This window comes from Salmo trutta, chromosome 25, assembly GCF_901001165.1.
Source record: "Salmo trutta chromosome 25, fSalTru1.1, whole genome shotgun sequence".
In the NCBI taxonomy this organism is placed as follows: Eukaryota; Metazoa; Chordata; class Actinopteri; order Salmoniformes; family Salmonidae; genus Salmo; species Salmo trutta.
The window spans coordinates 42,446,610-42,455,115 of record NC_042981.1 but is presented as its reverse complement, the minus strand read 5'-3'; the positions used below and the strand labels follow the sequence as shown (position 1 = coordinate 42,455,115).

Here is an 8,506-nt window from a genome sequence, read left to right as displayed (position 1 = left end):
GTATTTTGACCAATTACATCAGATGTTTTCACAGGGCTGATCAGATTGGTCAAAACACCATGCAATTTGTGAAAAAAAAGATAATTATTGGGCTTCTTGTCTAAAGGCAGCCTACCTGTGCAGAGCATATGCCCCTTTGCCCTTCCAGACTCCAAAGTGCTATATTACTGCTGTTTGTCTCTCTTGAGCCACCGTAACTACAACATCGCTTTAACACTTCATCAAAATAGTACGAATTAATCGAAGATAAATCATATACAGTATATAATTTTACGGTTTTTTTCCCGAGGAGGTCTTAGTTGCGCAATTTTACATCTAACCAAGATGTTTGGTGCAGTATTTCTCAAGTGAAGAAATGTGCATGAAAACTAGTCGTCTCTTGTAGAATGACAACATACTCTTCATTGAAGAATCCTTACCCTAATTCCCGCTTCTACTAGGAGTATTACTGTTAACCAATCTCTTATGAAGAGGCGTAGACTTCAGCTAACTTGCCTCAAGATAAACAGACGGGTGCAACTTTGCTTAACTGTGCTCAGTAAGTGTACTGTATCTTTTGTATTTTAAAGATTTTCTCGCTTATATGAAAAGTTAGTTCCAAACGTTTCCAAAACCGTATCGCAAGTGAAGTGTATTTGCGTTTAGACAGAGCGTCGAGATTAAACAAAACCAGCTGTAATCAGTAACATCAACTGAGAACCAAAGGGGAGGCGGCTGTAAACTGGGTATACCCCACTTGGGTTTTTGAGAGCTACCATAGACCTAAATGAAGGCAGGTGCATTTATTATATACAGTATGAATTACTCCAGGTTTTTACCTATATAAAAACCATATTCATCAATATGGGAGAACAAATTATGACAAATAACCACTACACCAACACCAAAGCTAAACCCTATCAAACCAGAGGTTCATAAAGTTGTATCCCAATTCTTCTATCCACACACAACATACCTGTGACTTGTAATGGTATGATACTGCAGTATGTTCTGCCTGTGCGTTGTACTTTTCCATGGTAGCTATTATTAAAAACTGGGTGGTAAATGGAGAAAGATAATGATAATCTTATGCCATCAGTCATCTCTAACTTTGCTGAATGAAACAAATGCTTTCCTTTTGTGTCATACACTCCTACAGGCATTTGACAGGCCCTGCATTGCGTCAAAGCTACAGGTTCCATACACATTCCCTGCTATTGTAGCTTTAATAAGGCAGGTCAGGGGGGAGGGTGTGTTGTGCCTGCTGATGACAGAGGATAAAACTATTTGTGTCCTCTGTTTTAAGAGCACACAGGGATCACGCCAGTCCACCTGTTCTATATGATGTGTGTTCAGTAAACATACATTGTCAGGGGATTTGAGAAAAGCCATGGTAAAGTAGCACTAAAACAATGAATGATGGCGATACAGTAGGCTACTCATGTCACATTTATGATAAGATTCAGAATCTCAGACAGACAGACAGACAGGCAGGCAGCCACACAGGCGGGAGTTTAATGTGAGGGTGTATTATTTGTGGTGAATAAGCAAATAGATTACATTCATGTTGTAACCTATATTTGATTTTTCAGAAAATAAATCTATTCAATCCAACCTCAGTAGATGGAATAATGTCCCAGCTGCTTTAACCGGCAGAATATCTGTTATATTGCCACGGCTGAATTTCTGTAGTTCAATGTTTCCCATGGCCCCCCCCTTTTGCCTATTGGGATAAAATTCATAGTGTGGTTTCAAAATGTATATAAGGTAAACGATCCCGGATAAAATTAACAAATGTACAAAGAGGGAAAGACGTAGGTGGACTATCCATACCAAACTTTAAATTGTATTTCCAGCCACTAGCATTTTGCCCCATCCTAAAATGGTTTAGACATAATTATTCTTCTCCCTGGCTGAGTATAAAGAGAAATATGGTGCCTCCTTTTGCCCTGGAAAGGTGGTCTTCACTGATATGTCCCTTAAACAATGTAAACTATTATTTGATCCTATGATTGGTCACACAACTCCCAACTGCGTGAGTCCCCTAAATCAGGTAGGCATATTCCTTCATATGATGTGGGAGCGCAGTAAAATATTTCTGGGGCAAAGTTACAAAATGAATTGAGAAATGTACAGTTGAAGTCGGAAGTTTACATACACCTTAGGCAAATACATTTAAACTCAGTTTTTCACAATTCCTGACATTTAATCCTAGTAAGCATTCCCTGTCTTAGGTCAGTTAGGATCACCGCTTTATTTTAAGAATGTGAAATGTCAGAATAATACTTGAGAGAATGATGTATTTCAGCTTTTATTTATTTCATCACATTCCCAGTGGGTCAGAAGTTTACATACACTCAATTAGTATTTGGTAGCATTGCATTTAAATTGTTTAACTTGGGTCAAATGTTCCAGGTAGCCTTCTACAAGCTTCCCACAATAAGTTGCGTGAATTTTTGCCCATTCCTCCTGACAGAGCTGGTTTAACTGAGTCAGGTTTGTAGGCCTCCTTGCTCGCACACGCTTTTTCAGTTCTGCCCACAAATTATCTATGGGATTGAGGTCAGGGCTTTGTGATGGCCACTCCAATACCTTGACTTTGTTGTCCTTAAGGCATTTTGCCACAACTTTGGAAGTATGCTTGGGGTCATTGTCCATTTGGAAGACCCATTTGCGACCAAGCTTTAACTTCTTGATTGATGTCTTGAGATGTTGCTTCAATATATCCACATCATTTCCCCCTCCTCGTGATGCTGTCTATTTTGTGAAGTGCACCAGTCCCTCCTGCAGCAAAGCACCCCCACAACATGATGCTTCACGGTTGGGATGGTGTTCTTCGGCTTGCAAGCATCCCCCTTTTTCCTCCAAACATAACGATGGTCATTATGGCCAAACAGTTCGATTTTTGTTTCATCAGAGCAGAGGACATTTCTCCAAAAAGTACGATCTTTGTCCCCATGTGCAGTTGCAAACCGTAGTCTGGCTTTTTTATGGCGGGTTTGGAGCAGTGGCTTCTTCCTTGCTGAGCGGCCTTTCAGGTTATGTCGATATAGGACTCGTTTTACTGTGGATATAGATACTTTTGCACCTGTTTTCTCCAGCATCTTCACAAGGTCCTTTGCGGTTGTTCTTTTGATTGATATGCACTTTTCGCACAAAAGTACGTTCATCTCTAGGAGACAACACATCTCCTTCCTGAGTGGTATGACGGCTGCGTGGTCCCATGGTGATTATACTTGCGTACTATTGTTTGTACAGATGAACGTGGTACCTTCAGGTGTTTGGAAATTGCTCCCAAGGATGAAGCAGACTTGTGGAGGTCTACAAAAAAAATTCTGAGGTCTTGGCTGATATCTTGATTTTCCCATGATGTCAAGCAAAGAGGCACTGAGTTTGAAGGTAGGCCTTGAAATACATCCAGAGGTACACCTCCAATTGACTCAAATTATGTCAATTAGCCTATCAGAAGCTTCTAAAGCCATGACATCATTTTCTGGAATTTTCCAAGCTGTTTAAAGACAGTCAACTTACTGTATGTAAACTTCTGGAATTGTTATACAGTGAATTTTAAGTGAATTAATCTGTCTGTAAACCATTGTTGGAAAAATTACTTGTGTCATGCACAAAGTAGATGTCCTAACCGACTTGCCAAAACTATAGTTTGTTAACAAGACATTTGTGGAGTGGTTGAAAAGTTTTAATGACTCAAACCTAAGTTTATGTAAACTTCCGACTTCAACTGTATGTACTTAAATATTCAATGCTTATGTTACTTAATGATGACATCTCCTTGAATCTCTCAATCAATCAGAGAAGATTACTGCTGGTAGGCAGCACTACTGCAAATTGTTTTTGCCTCTAAGATGGCAACCACCTCACTCTCTCCCATTTAACAAGTGGATACAGTTACAATTGGAAGTTATCACATTATAATTATTGACAGCGAGAATGAATGTGTGGGATGGGGACTGATGGGCAACCTCGGTTTCTGGGTGAGATGAGAAATGGTGGGAGGCATGCTTTCATCAGGTCGGGGATGTGGATAGGGAGTGAGGGAGGGAATGGTTTGGGGTTATCTTTGTAGCCGTTTCTTTGACTTAAAACTGTAACCCCCCCCATTGAAAAAAGCCAATAAAGTGAAAAGCTGCTCACAAAAAAAGGAGGAAAAAAAGAACTGAACATTGTCATCCTCAACCACACACAATATCTTCAGTATTTGTTTTATCCAGTAGAGGGAGTGAAGCTACATGGTTTATTGTCCTGGTCCTTATTTTGTAGACTATTTGATCATTGAAAGTATCCTCCTTAACTTGAGTAGCTGAAAACCATTATAAATGCATAATGAACAGACAAATAAAAAAAATGGATGTGTTTAAGTGATAATTACACCTCTGAAGCAAACAATTATTTATACTAATAATCAAAACTACCCTGTGTTTTGGGTTTAGCACAACAAGAACATAGGAAGGCTATTCGCTCACATGGGGATGATGTCATACGTTGTCAATTTGCAGTTTGAAGTGTACTATCACTTTGCATAGAAAGCAGAGTTTTTACACAGAAATTGCCCATAGACTCTCCCAGTCATTGGGGACATGTAAGCCAGTATTGACAATGATCGACAAAGCCCGTGACAATGATGCTATGAGACACAGTGAATAACAAACACAAAACACTAAAATTGGCATATTCACATGGATGAAATATTTTTTGGGTTTCCACAGCAGGATACATAGCCTGCCAGATATGTATCCCAGTGTAATTGGGATACTGATATGGATGAAAAAATGTCAGTAATCCTTGTCTTTTCATATCAATGCAGAGACTAGAAAACAACACAGCTGAAGAAATATAAATGAAAATAAAAGATACCATCTCTACTAGAAAGAGCCCAGATGTTACATCATCCAGACAACCCTTAGGTAGGTAGCTGCATATTTTGATGGACTGGATTCATCATCTGTCCCATCCTATTCTCAATATGGGTAATGCTTCTTAGGTAATCACATATTTATTGTGACATTTTGAGAACAATACACAGGGCCATTGCAGTGACGTATTTCCTTGCACTGGCAACATTTGACAATTTGGAAAAGATTGCCTTGGCTTTCAGGACTTTATATGCCCCCTTTCCACAGCAAATCCTAAAGCCCATGTGAATGGATGGTTGGGTGGGTAGTTAGAGAGGTGCATATTTATGTATGCATATTTATGACTCGATGCATGCATAGTTAAATGTATAGTTATGACTCGATTTTATCAATATGTACCAGAGAGAGTGTTTCTATAAATACATTTTCACATGACCCATGTCAATTTTTCACTTGTTCTAATGTATTTTATTTTACTTTAATTTATTCAGGGGAACCCATTGACACCAGGGTCTCATTTACAATGGTTCCCTGAGGACAACAATACAACAAATTGGTGTGGGGGGGTCACTAAAACTGAAGGAGGATTTCCCTAGATCGGTACGTACTAGTGGAACCTTAAGAGTTAACCATCCCTGTGAAAGTGTTTGCTGTCTGATATTTAGACATTTTAACAGTGAAGTGAGGTAGGTCGAAAGCGTGTGTAGTAGAGCTTTGTAATCAAAAAGGGAGTAATGAAGGGATCAACGGGACTTTAATGAGGACCAGCCAACCTTTTGATTTGCCTCATTGTCACGACTCCCACCGAAGGTGGCGCCCCCTCCTGCTCGGGTGGCGTTCGGCGGTCGTCGTCAGCGGCCTACTAGCTGCCACTGATTCCTTTTTTGTTTTCCCCCTTTCTGTTATTGTTTCCACCTGTCCTTAGTTGGGTTGATTAGCTGGGCTATATAAGCTAGCTGGCTCGCCTGCTCTTTGTGCGGGATTGTTTCTCTGTTGTTTGCTTGTGTACACGCTGATTGTGTTTTTGCGCTAATGCGTGGTTTTTGCGCCGACTGTGTTTTCCCCTGTGTTTGGGGCACTTGGTTTTATGTGCGCTCTCATCGCTGTCTGGGGTGGCTTGTGTTTTCGCCATTTGGCTCATTAAAAGCCACTACCCTATATCGCTGCTTCCTGCGTTTGATTCCTCTCCCACTACACCCGAGCATTACACTCATGCAGCGCGACACATCTCCCTGACTTAGGCCCTTCTCCCCTGATTGCTCAGTTTGGCAAAATGTGGAAAAAATCAAGGGGTCTGAATACTTTCCGAATACAATGTATATACATAGTAAAGAGGACAGGTCCCAAAATTGACCCCTGCAGAACACCTTTAGTAACATCTCAATAACTTGATTTGACACCATCAAAAAGCACACATTGCATCCTGTCTGACATATATTCCCCAAACCACTTGCAAGATGCCTGGTCGAGCCCCATTTGAATGAGTAGGGGATGGTTGACAGTATTAAAGGCCTTGGATAGGTCTATAAATATGACACCACAGTGATTCCTATGATCTAAGCAATTTAATTTATAATTTAAGACAAGCGTAGCTGCTGAAACGGTGCTATGTCCAGGTCTAAAACCAGACTGGTACACATTAAGAATATCATTTGAAGTTAAAATAGTTCTTAGATGAGTGTTTGCCAGTGATTCTAATATTTTTGCAAGGCAAGATCCTTTAGAAATTGGGAGGTCTTGATCTAGGTGAGATGGATCTCCACTTTGTAAAGGGGGAGGACATGCGCTTAGGGATAGCACCAGAAGCAATTGTTAAATAAACAATGTGGGTCAAAGGTTTTACAATAGGGGGACAGAAAGCTGCAGTAGAAGGGGATCAAGCGAATCAGTTCCTGTGGATGTTTTTTAATACGTCATTGACATAAAATGGTTCAAATTTTAAAAAAAGAGTAAGTGCCTGGAAGTGCATCATTCTCTGCTATCTGTCTAGCAGTGAATAAAAGACCCCCTCTCGGAAAAGGGTTATTAAAAGCATCACAAATGTAATTGTTGTCTGTTATGGGACCAGAGGCTGTCATAACCTGCTGGGGCAATGACGGGGTGTCATTTTTTCTCATAGATTTGACCACTTTCCAGAATTTAGCTGGATTTCCACCACTCTCAGATACACAATTCAAGAAGTAAGTTGACTTAGATGTCTTCCTCTGGATAGAAAAGCAATCTAATAATGGCGCCGGAGGGTATGACTAATTGTGCTATTCTGTGTGTATTTTTGTGCTGTTTGGAACTTTTGTTGTACATAATGTTTCTGCCACCGTCTCTGTTCTCCGGTTGGCCGTCGTTGTAAATAAGAATTTGTTCTCAACTGACTTGCCTAGTTAAATAATGGTTAAATAAAAATAATAATAATAATCATGACCGAAAATACCTTTTTTTAACGAATCGGAGACAAAAGATTTACGGCTCCTCCTGGACCAGGCCCAAATCCCTGTCATTCACATGAAGAGGAGACGCCGATACAGGGGGCGCAGATCCTGGTGCTTGGTGAGAATTTGTTGGCGAGTGAATAATCCGCCTTTACCATCCGTCCTACTGGCAAATTTGCAACCACTGGAGAATAAACTGGATGAGCTCCGTTCGGGACTATCCTGCCAACGGGACCTTAAAAACTGTAATATCTTATGATTCACCGACATGGATAATATACAGTTGGCTGGCTTTTCTGTGCATTGGCAAGAACATCAACCTCTGGTAAGACAAGGGGGGGCCTCGGATGCATGCTTAGTCCCCTCCTATACTCCCTGTTCACCCACGATGGCCACGCATGACTCCAACACCATCATTAAGTTTGCCGGTGACACAACAATGAGACAGCATTTAGGGAGGAGGTCAAAGACCTGGCAGTGTGGTGCCAGGACAATAACATCTCCCTCAACATGAGCAAGACAAAAGAGCTGATTGTGGACTACAGGAAAAGGAGGGCCGAGCACACCCCCTTTCACATTGATGGGACTGTAGTGGAGCAGGTCAAGAGCATTCTGACTGGTTGCATCACCGCTTGGAATGGCAACTGCTCTGCATCCAATTGCAAGACGCTACAAAGGGTAATGCGTACGGCCCAGTACATCGCTGGGGCCAAGCTTCCTGCCATCCAGGACCTCTATACCAGGCGGTGTCAGAGGAAAGCCCTAAAAGGTGTTGAAGACTCCAGCCACCCTAGTCATAGACTGTTCTCTCTGCTACCGCACGGCAAGTGGTACCAGAGCACCAAGTCTAGGTCCAAAAGGATCATTAACCTGTCTGGGCTAGGGGGCAGTATTTTCACGGCCAGATGAAAAACGTACCCAATTTTAACAGGTTACTACTCTGGCCCAGAAACTAGAATATGCATATAATTAGTAGATTTGGATAGAAAACACTCTGAAGTTTCTAAAAGTGTTTGAATGGTGTCTGTGAGTATAACAGAACTCATATGGCAGGCAAAAACATGAGAAAAAGTCATCCAGGAAGTGGAGGATCTGAGAATTGTAGTTCTTCTTTCTAGTCCCTTTCGACACTACAGTATCCGTGGGGTTACGTTGCACTTCCTAAGGCTTCCATTGGCTGTCTAAAGCCTTCAGAAAGTGGTTTGAGCCTTCTCCTGTTACTGGGCAGAT

General features: G+C 41.2%; 1 long non-coding RNA gene across 1 annotated transcript; it reads left to right on the top strand.

The window, feature by feature from the left end:
- The first annotated feature begins 316 nt into the window (after nt 1-316).
- LOC115162592 (uncharacterized) lies at nt 317-4,836 on the top strand. The gene is made up of 2 exons (XR_003869585.1): nt 317-538; nt 4,802-4,836. It is a non-coding gene; the product is annotated as an uncharacterized LOC115162592 (long non-coding RNA).
- The last annotated feature ends 3,670 nt before the right edge of the window (nt 4,837-8,506 follow it).